We start from the raw sequence: 14,949 nt of genomic DNA on the forward strand, positions 1-14,949 counted from the left end.
TGAGTATGTGTAAAAAATGACAGATTCCAGGAGAATATTCAACTATGCACCAGAAATATGAGGGTCACTTATGCTCCCCTTTTGTTACGATCTCAGTCAATGCAAACCTAGCAAACACGTTCCTATGCCACAGAACTTTCTCGTAATATACCACTAAATTGCTCAGTCTGCTGTCATTTTATAGGCAAGCCAAAGACTCAGGGCTCACTGGAATTGCTCTCAAAGTCCTGAAATAATTAGAACAGATTTCATTTTTCCACATATTGAAATTGTGCTGTTTAATCAATAAAATAGTTTCGTTAAGAAGCATCGATATTTTACTGTCACATTTTCTGACATGCTCTTCTCCTGATGCAGTTTTATTACAGATGGCTTTGACGTGCCTGACAACATTAATAAAGACACAAGTGTATGTTATCAAACAAACACAAACAGGTGCCAAAAGAATCTACATTTCGGCACTCGCTGCCTGGACACTGAGCATAACTGTAGCACAGAAAATAGTTAGCAGCAGTTCTTTGAACACACAGCTCTCCAAGAAAAGATTTGTAGAGGAAAAATTGTAATTAGCCTTCGTGAGTACAAATGATGTTCTGTGGTCTACTTCCTGGGGGAAAAAAAAAAAAATAACAAACCCTGAGGAGTAACAAACGCATCAAAGAAATCCGTGGGCTTTGAGAGAGCTAGGTGCCTGCCGCATCTTCCTCCCGCATTGCGGAAACCAAAGCGACAAAGAGCGAGTGGACAGGGTGGCTGTGGAACCACAGAACATCCCTACAGGGCTACCGGCAGCACAAAATGCTGCACTGATATTTGTGTCTCAATTTGCTCTTTCCTACCAATCCTTCCCCATCAACACAAAGCCCTTTATGGAAAGGTGGGGATTTATGTAGTCACAGGGCACATTACACTACTTCAGCAAATACCTGACTAACTTATGAGGTACTGCCATGCCAGGAGAAGAGGTACCAAGGATAGAAACCAATTTATTTTCAGAGAAGAACTGGCTACATACCACAGAACCCAGGATCCTGCATGTCGCCCAAAGACTCACCCACCAGTTTCTTTCACTGACATTAAGCCAAGCTATGAAGTCCTATTTTAGCCCACACTGCCATGAAGCTGCCCTCAGACCTTGGCAACAATTTTGTTATCTTCCTTTCTCTCCTGCCAGATAGGTGGCAGAGAGGAGCAATTCTGAAACAGCAAAAATCAGAATATGTAGATCATTTACAGCCCCTGTAACCTCAGATTTAGTGAGATTAGATATGATTGCAGAGGAGTAGTCATTTTGTCCTGATTCTCTACACAGAGATAGGTATCACAACACAAGCATAAGGAGTTTTATTTTTTTTTAAATCAGAAAACAATTGTACTGAAGAGGCTACACATCTATATATTTTCTCTGCATTATCTGAAATTCCAGTTACTTAATCTCCAGGGAATATGTTCTCAAAGTTCTATTTCCCTTTGCTGTCCTCCTACTTCTGATGCCCCTTGACCTGACTTCACATCACAAGCATACTTCTAGCACTAATCCTCCAGTACGCCCTCACCCCACCACTCCCTTATCTCAGCCACCGATTTTGAGAGGGCTACTTTAAGAAGCAGGTTATTCAAGGACTTCTTTCAAAGGCAGTCATTTTCAACAGTACACAGATTAAACAAAAGTTGCATTATCCCTCAGTAATAATTCATTGTCTTCCATATCTAACGGGATTCTTATGCTTCTTGCCATTGTTCTTGTCACTAGAGTTCACTCCATTTTGCTGCTCTGTTGCAGAACAGAATGCTACACTGTAGTGGAAAAGCATATTGAGACACACAAAGCTAGTAAATACATTATGTTTTTCAACTTCAGCTCATTTTTGATGAATTAAAGCTTCCCCAAAAACCATACCTGGATCAAACATAGTTTCATTAGCATTTCCAGATGCTCACAGTAGCATGCATTATGAAACACGGCACTTTAGGATGCCCTAAGTCACTCATTAGGCTTTCCTTACAGATCAATGGTCAGAATTTCCCTTTTTTTAATACTTTGTAGAAGAAAGCTCTGAATTTTTCCTAAAGGAACAAAACCTGAAAGCATGACAGTCAGACCTTCTCACTTCGGATTTCATGGTTTATAAAGTACACAAATTATAAAGCTATCAGACATTTCCCGGGCTTACATTAAAATCTGTAGTGAGCCTTTAGAGTGGACCAATTTATTTGATGTGTTTCCCTCAAAGCTTTTATGACACCATAAACATTTCTGACTCCATGACAAATACTTTACAATGTATTAAGCAGCCTCATTTAAACTGTTCTAAATGTTATGCCAACGGCAATGTATTTGGAAACAGAATAGTGACTTGAAAATGGAAAAACCTCAAGGTATTGTTTGTACCACCACAATTTATGATTTACTTTCAGGCACTTCAAATAAAGTTCAATGGCACAAACACCCAAATAGCACAAAGTAGGGATATTCTTCAGAAAAACATCATGCTGTACCTATTTCACATGAGAGCATCAACACCACTGAAGTTTGCTGCCAGCAAAACTTCTCATTGAATCAAATATATAGTTGAACATTCCATACTAATTAATAATAATTTAATTGTATTTCTAAAATGCTTCTAATCACTGCAGTTTATCTTCATTGGCTTCAATCTACTGAGAAGCCTTGCCATTCCTCTTTATACAGGAACAAATTGTGATAACTCTCTTCACAAGAAAAAAGCATTACACCATGAGAAGCTCTGCAGGTCACCAAACCCAAGATGCATGCACTCCCTGTGAAGAAAAGCAGCACATTCTGACTGATATTTAATAATGAAAACTTACAAAATGTTTTCTGTATTGAAAGCACAGGAGGACTTCAACTCATGAGGCAATAAAATACAAATACTGCAACAGGATTCATTACTCACGAAATTATTAGCTGTTCAGGCATGTTTTTGATGACAGAGTTCAAATCCTAAAACATAAAACTGGCTCTGATGATTTTATGAATCCAGTAAAAATTATTGCTGCATGGCTGTAAAAACTGGGATAAACAGAAGCCTGAAAGGAGGTGATTTGTATATATTTGCTTTTTATGTTTTAGCATAGATTGCAAACAGCAGACAAAACTTTGAGGAATCAAAAACCAGGGCATTTAATTGTGGGGGAGGGAGGGTGGGAGTATTTGCTGGGGTTTTTCTTAATTCCTATTTTTTTGTCACACCATCCTGCCAACCATTTAAGTTTTCCTTTGACTTGAAGGCATCCAATTTTGGAAAAAGGCAGTTTTATCAGTTGGAAGTTGTTACCAAGCTTCTAGAATTTTAATACAAGCGCTGTATACAGAGCTCATAAATAAATTATTGTATTGTCCAAGACTAAATTATGAATATGGCAGAAAGCATTAAATTAAAAGAACACTTTTATAGGACTTTGCTTTCTCACAGTACTACTCTTTGTAATCTGTGACTCTTGGCCTTAAAAGATCAAGATCAGACACCTGACCTGATCCCCAAGTGTCCCAGTTTCCCTGTGAAAATTTTCTTTCACTTATAAAAATGCACTTCTCACCTTAGATACTTCAGCATATGCTATGTGAATGTCGGCCCTAAAAACAGCCATACATGGTTACTGCCTCCACACACTGCCAGTAACCAGAAAGTACTCTAAACCCCCTGCTTCACAAAGTCATTGGATATCCAAATCACAAATTTCAAATTCCCAGCTGTCACTGCCTAACTATGCCTTCTGCATTTCAGCTTAGTCATGATTAACGACATGATCGCTCTCTCGCGCTTCGCATCTTCCCTCAGCACTAACCCAACAACCTACTTACTGCTGCTTTTGACCACACTTACCACAGCTGCAATTAGTTCATGTAAACAGTCATCATGAACCCATTCTTGTAAAAAGCAATTTTGTTTACTTCTTGTTTATGTATTTTTCTCTGTATTTAGTCTGCTTTTTCCTCTCAGTAACAGGGAATATATGTGTAATAGCCAGGGGGAAAAAGGACAAAAAAAGTGACGTATCATTTTCATATAACAGCTCATTACCTATTTAGGACTCTAGACTGATCTAACACAGTTTAAAGATCCCACCATGTGACTAAAACATTGTACATTTGAATGAAAGGAGACCGCTTCCACAACAACTTTTTCCAAGGAACCGAAAAGAAGTGTACTGGTGGTGGATTACCTGAATGCCTGGAAACTACAACAGTAAAAAAGGAAGAAGTAGTAAATACCAGCAAGATTACTACCAGGTGGAAGAGGGCAGCTGTGGCAGGACATTATGGAAGTGTTTGCTTGGGGGTATTTTTCCAAAAGGTGACAGAGAGCTCCAGTACTCCTCCCCTGGAATCAATCCAATTCCTAACTTTGGACTATGTCACACATTAAGCCTTAATGCATATTATTTATGTGCTCCCATAAACTAAGATAAGCTGAGGAAATTCAATTTACCCAATCATACAACTTGCCTACTGTAAAACCAATATATGAGAAAACATGAAGCCTAAAACTAGAGTCACTTCAAACATCTAAGCAGCTGTGAAGTCCTCCAACTAAGCAGCCTGGACCTTCAGCGACAAATGAGGAATTGGCTAGAATCCATCATAGATGTTATTTACCAAAAATAGAATAGTTTTAATTAAAACTGAAAGTATTGTAGTTTTATGGTGTATCGTCTTTTTAATTTCTCTAATAAGCTGTGTGTCTGTGTGTGTGAGAACAGCAGCATACTCATGCAAGCCATAGTGGCTGTTCCTCTGACTTGGGTTTAAGCCTTCTTCTTAAGAAAAACATATTCTGTCCACAAACAGCAAGCAGTATGTCTACACGAATTTATAGGCAGGTTAAATTTATTAAAAAAAACCAAACAAACCAGAGAGGAGTCATTATTTGTACTTGTTCTGAAGTTACCTCCTTGTTAGAAGGGCATTAAATTACTATGTAAAAATGAAATACTTTGATAGTTACAAACAAACATGTAAACTTATTTACATCTACATGTTTTTGAAAATCAGCATTTCATGTATCAAGTGGAAAAATTAGAAAACAAAACAAACACCAGCCATTAATTAGGGAAACTTACAATCCAGGGGTGACCCAGTTACAAGCCTGGAGACCAGAATAGGTCTCACTTGATGACTGTCAAAAACTAGATGCATGACCTCACATGGTTTGCATAATTTATCTGCAACTTGAATTAGGGAAAATCTAACTTACCTGGATTGCAGTTTGTCATCAAAATAGAATGTATCCTAGAAATGCATGTTACCACACAGATATTCATACACAGTATTTTAAATCTTCAGAACCGAGTGCTCTCCATTGGAACGCACAGAGTCTTTGCCATGTATTACTTGTTTGATGAATGTTTCAATCTTCTAGAAGAAAAAGGGACCCATTTTCTTGACTTACTACCTGCTAAGAACATTAATACAGAACTTCAAATCTAATAAATGAATAAGCAGGGGACAAATGGATTTTGCAAGTTTATTGCATGGTAGTTACATTACTTCTCAAATGGCCAATCTGTAAAGATGTTTTTGAAAAGAGACAACTTAACATGAACAGGATTTCCTTTAAATAATCATGTAGCTTACACACATGTAGCTTTGAAACTTATCAAGGAAATTAGGCTGGGAGCACTCACAGGATCAAGCCGCTCATTCGTGAGTAGTCCCTATAAACAAGGATTTGCCAGTCTGCCAAAATAATTTTCCTACTCTGAAATTAATGCCAACAAAATTTGTAATACCATTCAATGCAAGTTAGAGATCTTGTATGTTATAAGCACAGAGGTGTTATCATCAGCTGGTGCAAGTCTACACTGTTCTTAAGACCAAAGAAACTACATCAATTTTCAGCTGCTGAAAATTTGTCCCGGTGTCTGTCTTTAGCACTGATTAGACCATGGAGCCAATTTTAAAGCTCCCACTGACTGCAGCGAGACCAATGCCTACAGGACACAAGACAGACTGTAAGTAAGCCATCCTAGAATTAGTGCATTTTTCTCCCCCCTATTCATTCCAAGTTTAGTTATTCAAAATCATAACCTGTGAGGAAGTCAAGAACACAGTAGATTTTAAAACTTTGTAGGTTTCTTTTATGTACTCCCTGAAATTCTGTTTAATAACAGTGATTTCTCAGGCCAAGTCTAGTTACTGTAATCATGCAAATAACCCCAGTAAAGCCCACAGAAAAAGCAGCACCATGAGGAAAACATGATTTGGCCCACAGTTTTCCTCCAACAGAATGAAGTTTCAAAGTTACTTTTGCACTGTTTTCTTCCTCTCTGAGAATTATAATTACACCTGTACTAAAAATCTTTTTGCATTTCCTCCATCACCATTATGTAATTTTTCCTTCATGGGTACAATGTGGTGCAACACTCGTCTGAGCAATCCTCACTTGCACCCTTAGCCCAGGGGCAGCAAAATGACTAGCACATAGCAGAAAGAAATAATTGCTTGGAAAAAAATTTTGCAGGAGGGGTACTCAGCTGTTTCTTAGACCACCATCCTGTAAAACTGCAGACAACAGAGCGAAAATACAGTTATTTTACAGACAACATCTTTAATTGAGGCAAGTTCCTCTACATGATTCTAAGTGTGTGGATTCTTTCATATAGCTAATAAACACATTTTTAACTACAAGTACACTGAACATAACAGGGCAGTTTTGAAAAGTATCTCCATGGTTCTCGCCAAGTGGTATACACTGTAGTTATCTATAGGTATTTTCCTTTACACTTCACAAGAGATTTACAGCCGCTTGCATTCTGTGAGCATTGCATGCAACAATGATTTTTAATATCAGCTGAATTAAGTTTCAACTGCAAGGAATAAAAACTCAAAACTCCCGCTTTAGGAGGCTACCAATAAGCATGTAAATAGAGCTAATCATTCAAACTGGTTATCACAAAAAAAATAAATATTTAAGATGTTCCTCAGCGCTACTCCACTGTAAGATACTTCACTATTAAAAAAATAAATAAAACGGCATATTCTTCAACTTAAGCATGCCCACATAGAATAAGATTTACCAATAGCACAAAATAATCTATCGAGTTTGCTCCATGCAACTTTTTAAAAGAACTTAAAAAAAAAGCATCCTAGACACCACAAAACTCTTCAGCTTAAAATGAGCTAATCAATCCCCTCTCTGCACAGCTGCATTTTCTTTCATTAATGTATTAGAAATATTTGAGGGATTTCCGTTTTTACCTTTGCATTTTTCCTTTTCCAGTATCCATAACCAATCATCGCTCTGCTCTTCCATTATGCTTCGTATATTGCAGAGTGAGAAGCATCTTCATTAAATAGTATTAAAAATAGAACACACCCGATCTCCCCACCGGAGCATGCTCTGACAGTGCTGATACCACAGCTCTCAAGGTAACCATGCCCAGCTGGGAGCTGAGAGGCAAAGTCAGTGCGAGATTAGCAATTTGCAAGCCCAATTGTGCACACAAACTTGCCTCGATCCGTGACGAAGACTGCTAAAACAAAATCAGCGTGCAGTTAAATTATGCGATTGAAAAAGTTGCAGATCAGTTTACAGTACGGTTTGGGTTCGGTTGGTTTTTTTACCCCCTCCCCATCACCCTCAGCCTCAATTGCTTTGTACTTGCCTAAAATGTGCATATGCCATTTAGAAGAACGCGCACCGGGCATGCATCTGGCTCAGCATTGCAATGGCAGAGAAGTCAAACAGGTGATGCACAGACACTTGTGTGGCTCTCTAATGCTTTTGTTTCCCCCTCCCGGCACATTTACAGCGATGTCACACGGCGGCGGGATGAGTTTTAAGCAAAACCGCTCACACCTGGAAGCGCAGAGACACACCTAGCACGCAAAAATGCACCCGGAATCTGAGCGTGTTCCCCCCGCTGGCCGACGCGGTGAATGAAGGCAAAATAAATAACAGCAATTAAACAAGGCTGCGCAATGGCTGCGCTAGATGGGCAGGTTAGATTTACAAGCGATATCGTTCGAGACGCACAGACAAGTAGGAAGAATACACCAAGCAGAGTAACATGAACTGCTTTTTGTGAAAACGGGACACCTAACAATACGGCCGTAACACCTGGACCGTGATCCTCCTCCACTGCATGCAAAAAGACATGCCGAGGAAGCATCAAGTAAATCTGTTGCCCTCACATCGCCACCCTTAAGAACAATGCCAGTCCAAGCAGCCCAGGCTTGCCCTCCAGCAAACGCGCCTTTGAAAGCGGATCCCGCGATGCCGTTCACAAATCAGCGAGTAAAAGTTGAGATTTTCTTAAAGAGTTTGATCCATTTCAGCTAAAATGACGGCAAGGAGGAGGGCGATCTCCCCCCGCAGACCCCCCTCTCCCTGGCGCTCGTCCCCCCTGCCCCAGCCCGGCTCCCGGCCACCTCACCTCCGCGCCCGACCCCGACCCGCCTGCGCTCCCGCCGGCAGCGCCTCTGGCGATGAGCGCCGGGCGCCCGAAACTTTGGGAAGCCGCCGCCCTCCGCGGGGCAGGCGGCCCCGCCACCGCGCCGAGCCCTTCCCGCCCTACCTGGCTGTCAGCACCGCCACGCTGCCGCTCCGCAGTCCCGTGCGAGGCGCCGGCTCCAGCACCGAGAGCATCCTGTCCCGCCGCACTACGAGCGACACCCTTTTTTCCTTTTCTTTTCCCTCCCCCTCTAGTAAATACCACATCTTAGAGCCGGAATCCTGCAGCCGCTATTAATAATTGCCCATCGCACGCAATAAAGGCAAGCCCCGGTTCCATACACAGCTCCTGTTTCCCTCTCTCTCCACTCCACATGCTCCAGCCGCCCTGACCTCAAAAATTAAAAGATCACGGGGAGGGGTGGCGGGGGGGGGGGTGGAGGGGGGATGGGGCGAATGACTCCAACGAAATGACAGAAAACACATGCTGGAAGAAAAAAAAAATAGACAAGAAAAAAATCGCGACAACAAAGAACATCACGCCACACAAATGTCGACAGATTCTGCTTTGGCTTCCTTGGGTTTTGTTTTTGGGTTTTTTCGTTCCTTTTTTTTTTTTTTTTTTTTTTTTTTTTTACCTTGCCTGCAAACGGGATCTGCCCCCAGCGTCTTGGCGGCTCGGGCTATTTTTGTTTGTTTGGTATTTTTGGTTGGCCGGTTTGTTTATTTTGCTGCAGATACGCTGCTGTTACAGTACAGTGACTGTCTTCCTGAAAGACATGGTCTCTTCCTCCGCCTCCGCCGCGGGAGGAGATCCGCCGCCGCGCCGCGCTGCTGCCCGGGCGCGGTGGCCGCGGCGGCACCGCCCGACCCGCCGGCCGCCTCCTCTCCTGTCCCGGCCCGCTCCGCCGCTCCGCCCGTCCGCTCCCGGCGCCCGCCTGGATCCCCTTCTGGCTCGCTCCTCTCTCCCTGTCCTCCGTCCTTTATCTGCCGCGCTCCCGGGCTGTACTGTCTGTCTGCGAGTCTCTCCCTCTGCCTTTCTCTCTCTCCCCGCCCACGCAGCGTGGTGCGCCCCGGACCGCAGGCAGCGCCGCGCTCCGGCTCCGCCGCTCGCCGGCTCCGCGCTCGCTGCGCTCAGCGCCGCTGCCCCGGCTGCCGCACAGCACCCGCCGGCCCCGGCGCCATTGCGCTGCCCGCCCTCACCCCACCCCACCCAGCCCCGTGCACGGCCCGAGATGCCCGCCCGGGCCGCTGTCTGTGTGGGGGGCGGCTCTGTCTGTCTGTCTGTCCGTCCGCCCGCCCGCCCGCGCGGCTGTGGCTTCCCGCACGTCGACCCCTCCAGTCACATTGTTTCCCCCCCTTCCCTCAAGCCCTCCCCCGTCAGCCCATCCTCAGCCAGGAGCAGAGAGACAAAGCACCCGAGCGGGGCTAATAAGGAGAAAGCTCGTTGATCCCCTCCGATTCCTTGTTATTTGCTCCCACCCACTCCCTGTCGCCCCCGACACGAGACCCCCAAGAAAAATAAAGAGGGAAGGAAATGGGCCTTGACTCCCGAGGACATCTTTAAGTGAAAGGTCTGGGGAGGGTGGTTTTAATTATTATTTTTGCTGGTGAGACCTGACAGCCTTCAGGCTGATCAGCCGAGCTGCTGAAAGGAGTAAAAAAAAAAAAATTTACAAAAAAAAAATTACAAAAAAAAAAAAAAAAAAAAGACTGCAGCAGATTTTGGGTGGTAGCAGATGAGCCACTAAAAATGGGGCACATGATCCCCTTCCCCCTCCCCTGCCCAGCATGTCTCTATCTAGGATCTGGCTTGATGATGTTTCCCTCGGAGCCTTGCTGCACACCGTCAAGGCAGAGGGAAACAGGCAATTCACCAGCACACGCGTTTCCGATACATGAAACCGCTGCTATGCTTTTAAAACCCGGGCCTTGTTTTACCCAATTGAATACATCCAGGCATTCATCCTGCACCCAGCCGAGAAAAGGGCATTTACCTCTTTGCTAGGTGGCTATTAATATGCAGTAAAATTATAGCTGTACAACGCCAAATGTAATTGCCATAGATCATTTAGAGCAGATCCAGCAATTCAGCTGCTGGAAATGCATGTCTGTGAATAACCATGCATCTGGTACAATGCCCTCTACTACAATAACCTGAAAGGAGACAGAAGCGTCTGGGTACTAGCGGCAATTAGTAATCCTATGGATGAAAAATAAACAGTCAATAAATACAAAGCAGCAAGGTCCAATCAAATATAGAGATCATTTCTGTCTACGGTGATACAAATAACCCAACTCCCACAGACAGACAATTCTTATTTAAAATGCGCAGTTAAAAATGCACTCCTTTCATGATGCGCTTTCAGAAAGCCCTAGTTAGAGAAGACAGTTTGCCATGGTTAATGAATGTAGCAGAAGCTGCGTACCAGTAAATATGGACAAATATACAGGAGGCCAGGGAAGTGTTGCAGGAAAATGTTTGCTTTAGTAGGTATTATCCTTGCACCCCTGGAACCCCTCTTTCCCCTTAGAAGCAAACACCTGCTTTTACTGGGGACTGCTGAATGGAATCAGACTGGAAGAATACAGTGAGTGATGAGCCACAACAGGGTGTGCATTAGCCAGCTCTTGGTGCACACTTAAGTGATCAGAGGCATTCAGCCAGGCACACCAAAACCTGTTCTGCTAATGCACCTCCTGATGTGGATTCCTCCTAGGATGGTCGCGTGTGCCTCCATCTACTTTTAATTTCATTCTTTAGCATATTCCCTTTAATGCTGTGCTACAGGTTCCAGTTGAAAGCATGAAGACCAGCAGAGAGGTTTATAAATGGCACTCGTGTGCTACCCCTGGTGACAGGGCAAGGACCAGGTCTTTGCTTTTTGCCATTTGATGTTGCAGCCATCTCAACAATGGACCAAAGTTAATTTTCCTTGGTGGTTATCAAAACTATTCTGAACCTACAGTGAAATGGAGAGGGCCTCACCTGGCTGCTCATCATTACATTACTCCCAAGCAGGGTACCCAGAGAAGGGAGAAAATGCACTCTGCTCCAGGACACAAAAGCAGTACTCACTCACGCCTTCACTGAATGCCTTGCAACTCACCTCCAGAGGGGAAGGGGACGAGAGTAGTGAATGTTTGGGAACCTTGCTGCAGTCACTAAACACCATGCACATGTAAAACAGCCACGTGTCCACAGCTTGTCTCCCAGCGCTGAGATACTGGAGTGTCTTCAGAGTGGGAAGAGCCAAAACTTATACATCAGATCTGTAAGAAGATACAAATTAATCCAAGCTGTAGTCTGGCAGTTCATTCCACCCTCTCCTACAAGGCTGGATGTGCCTGGAGCAAGTTACCAAATGCTAGAAGATGCCAGCTACAGCAACACCAGTGGAAATAATCAGGAGAAAAACCCAGTACCACTCCAGTATCACATAATGTAGTTTTTCAACTTAGAATGTTGAGTAGCATCAAACACAGCATGTGAAAATAAGTGAAATTGCCTTCCTTTGTTAAGAAGTCACCTCAGACCTTCTCAGTCAGATAATAATCTGACAGAATATGCAGCCTACATCCCTTTCTTCAGGACTTTGTCGAAAGAAAAATCACGATCATTGCACAAGCATAATATTGAAGAGGTGACAAACCATGGCATTGACTTGCTGCTGCCTGTCCTGATCTGTAAACATGGACAGGGATAATTGTCCATTTAATCTTCATGAAAGTCAGCACTTCCATGAACACAGCAGAAGCTGTGTTTTTAAGCAGAAACAGAGCTAGATCAACTCTTCAGACTTCTGACACCTTTTTCTGCCTGTGACCAAATTTCGAGGGTAATTGGGGAAAAAACAAAAGACACAAGACCTATTTCACCAAGTACTTTCTACAGCAAAACATCTAACCAATTAACCAGCAGCACATGCTTTCCAGGATTCTGGAATTGCCAAGTGCCCTTGTACAATAGAAGCAACATATAGAGGTGAAGCACACATGAATGTGCACACACAAATGCCTCAGTATTTCCAAAGCATGACAACAGATTATATTACTTGTTCACTTTCTAGCTATGATATTTCAATTTCACTTAGAAATAAAAAAAAACCTTACTGGGCTATCAAAACCCAGTATCAGACTGGAAGTATGAGATGTCAGAAAAATAAACAGAGCTTCTTGCAGTTCTGCAATCACAGATTCCTGGGAGAGAAGGCATGTGGTGTTACTAAATACCTTAATAAAACCTTGCACAACTGGTTGCACATTTCTGCTGCTTCTGGTCATTTCTTAGTGGAAAAAAACTCTCCAACATATAAAGTCTCTTGTGTTTTGGAGTTATGGAATGATTCAGTTTGAGGCACAACAGTATGATAAGCTAACTGTTGATGTATTTTATCATAATCTTATGTGAAAGAGATCAGTTTTAGGGGGTTTCATTTATTTTTAAACTCCTTTCCACTTTCATGTCCTTACATGTTACAAACAAATTAATCATGCATAATTTGCAGATGGACTTAAAAATATAGCACGTCTGTTTAAAATGGCACTTTACAATATGTAAATATAGCCAAATTGCTCCAGTTTTAAATACTTCTCAGGAAGAGCTAAAATATTTTTTCAGCTACAACATCTCAAGTAAGGGAAAATTACCCAAGCAATTTGTGTAAAGCATATACTGGTATCTCAGACTTGACAAAAAAAAATGAAGCTTTATGCTCTTTCCAATGAACTCAGTAAGAATTTTGCAATGGATTTCATTAGGATTAAGATCAGGTACCTAAATCTCAGATTCTTTCTTTGGAGAAAGATCAATGAACAACCCTTTAAAAATATAATCTGTTGCTAGAGGGGCTGAGGCAGCTTTTTTTTTTCCCCACTGAAAGCAAAGAATCATTTCTTTGTATTTGACATTTCAAATCCCCTCTTAGTTTCTTTTGGAAATCCCGTCGTGTTTGATGTGCCATATCTGTGTATCTTGAAAAGGAGATTGCAGTGTGGAGTTCCTCACCCCACACACAAAAAAAGTTGCCTGATCCTCCCTAAAACCGGAAACTGTAGCACTGCAGCACTGCTCAGTTGTGACATTCAGAGGAAGATGAGCAGGAATTTGAACTCTGTCTTTGACAGCTAGCATTTGTGCACATTGTGTCTCCTGCTGTAGCCTTTTCTTCAATTTATGTTTACAAGCAGGAGGACTAGTGAACCCTCAGGCCAGAGTGTAGGAGGGCCAGTGGCCTGTTTCATGGGCTGATGAGTGGCTGGCAGCTCACAAAAGGATGTTGTAAAGTGACCACAGAAAGGGCTCAGCAGCAGCTCTCAGTTGCACTGGACAGAAACACATCTCTGATATAGGAACTTAGCATAGTAGTACTTTTTATAATATGTATGTGCAGCATGCACGATAGGACAAAGCCTCAAAACATGCAGTGGTGAGTAAGAGTAGTAAGAAGAAAGTCAGGTAGAGTGTTGTGAACTGTGGTGTTAGAATGGGCCAGAGAGAAAATGGGGAGAAAAAGAGGAGGAGAGAGAGTCCCAGGCAGGGAATGCAGTGAGCTGGTTGTCTTGAGATCTGTGATTCACTGCAGAGAATGTGCACTACCTCCTCGTATTAGAGTACTGTAGGGAAGAAATCAGGCTGAGGAAATTCCAAACACTTTCAATAGGATTTATGAGCTTTAATAATCCAATGGCTCAGGGTCACCTAAGAGCCCAGGAACTGCTTGGCTCACAAATATGAGTGGCTCTGAGGAGACATATGACAAACACAGCATCTGTGAGAGAGAGAGAGAGAGTAGCTGCAGCCCTTGGTGTAGGAGCCATAAGAGTCACAAACAACTTCTACTGGCACAAAGCAGCTTCCCATCGAGATCTTACCAATAAAAGTCTTTATTGCTGCCCTTTGTCTAAAGCAAAGTGTAAAAGCATTGGTTACCTCCCAGCACACCTGGCCAGCAGACAAGCTTTGGTGACAATTCTCAGCTACCACGATAAGATGTGGGTAATAGAGGCTTTCAACACAGGTGCGTGGTGTCTTTCTCACTGCTAAAACATTACAGGCTACATCTGCCCTTAAGGTGCCATGGAAGAAGAGAAGCTGAGGGCCCAGGGAACTTCACTGGAAAGCAAGTGGATCCAGCAATGATAGAGAGGGGGAAAGAACGAAAAAACAATTTTGACAGGAATCCCCTTTACAGAAATTCTACCAGAGCAATATGAAGAATAGCAGTAAAACGTGCTTGTGGAGCTGTAGGTTTGCTTTAACTCTCAAAACCATGTATATTTTAGAGAAGACCATCACCCCAGCTGCCATATGAAAACCTAGAACATGAAGTTGGCAAAGGATTTGGAGGTGAAAAAACAACAATTTGCTGTGCCAATCATCCCATGTAACTCTGAGTACTCACTAATACCAACTTCTCAGTTTGAAATTCCCCTGAACATGGTGCCCTCTTAACATTTCCTTCTAGAAGGTCTAGTCTTCTCTGAAATGCCTGTTTTAAATGTAAGAGTTTAACAGAAGGGTCCCCCTTTA

General features: G+C 42.8%; 1 protein-coding gene across 16 annotated transcripts in view; it reads right to left on the bottom strand.

Moving 5' to 3' along the window:
* The window catches only part of ARPP21 (cAMP regulated phosphoprotein 21), a 142,460-nt gene extending 130,915 nt beyond the window's left edge, over positions 1 to 11,545 (bottom strand). For 4 of the 16 annotated variants that reach the window (XM_066556825.1, XM_066556809.1, XM_066556850.1 and 1 more), the window contains exon 1: positions 9,056 to 9,416. The gene's annotated coding sequence lies outside the window, so the exon portion shown is untranslated. Of the gene's footprint in view, positions 1 to 7,222; positions 7,474 to 7,629; positions 8,258 to 8,400; positions 8,419 to 8,541; positions 8,797 to 9,055; positions 9,421 to 11,527 lie in introns of those variants that run through there. The other 12 variants (XM_066556784.1, XM_066556721.1, XM_066556801.1 and 9 more) reach the window with 9 other exon arrangements.
* Positions 11,546 to 14,949: the final 3,404 nt, after the last annotated feature.

The sequence above is a fragment of the Molothrus aeneus genome, chromosome 1, assembly GCF_037042795.1.
Source record: "Molothrus aeneus isolate 106 chromosome 1, BPBGC_Maene_1.0, whole genome shotgun sequence".
NCBI classification, from domain to species: domain Eukaryota; kingdom Metazoa; phylum Chordata; class Aves; order Passeriformes; family Icteridae; genus Molothrus; species Molothrus aeneus.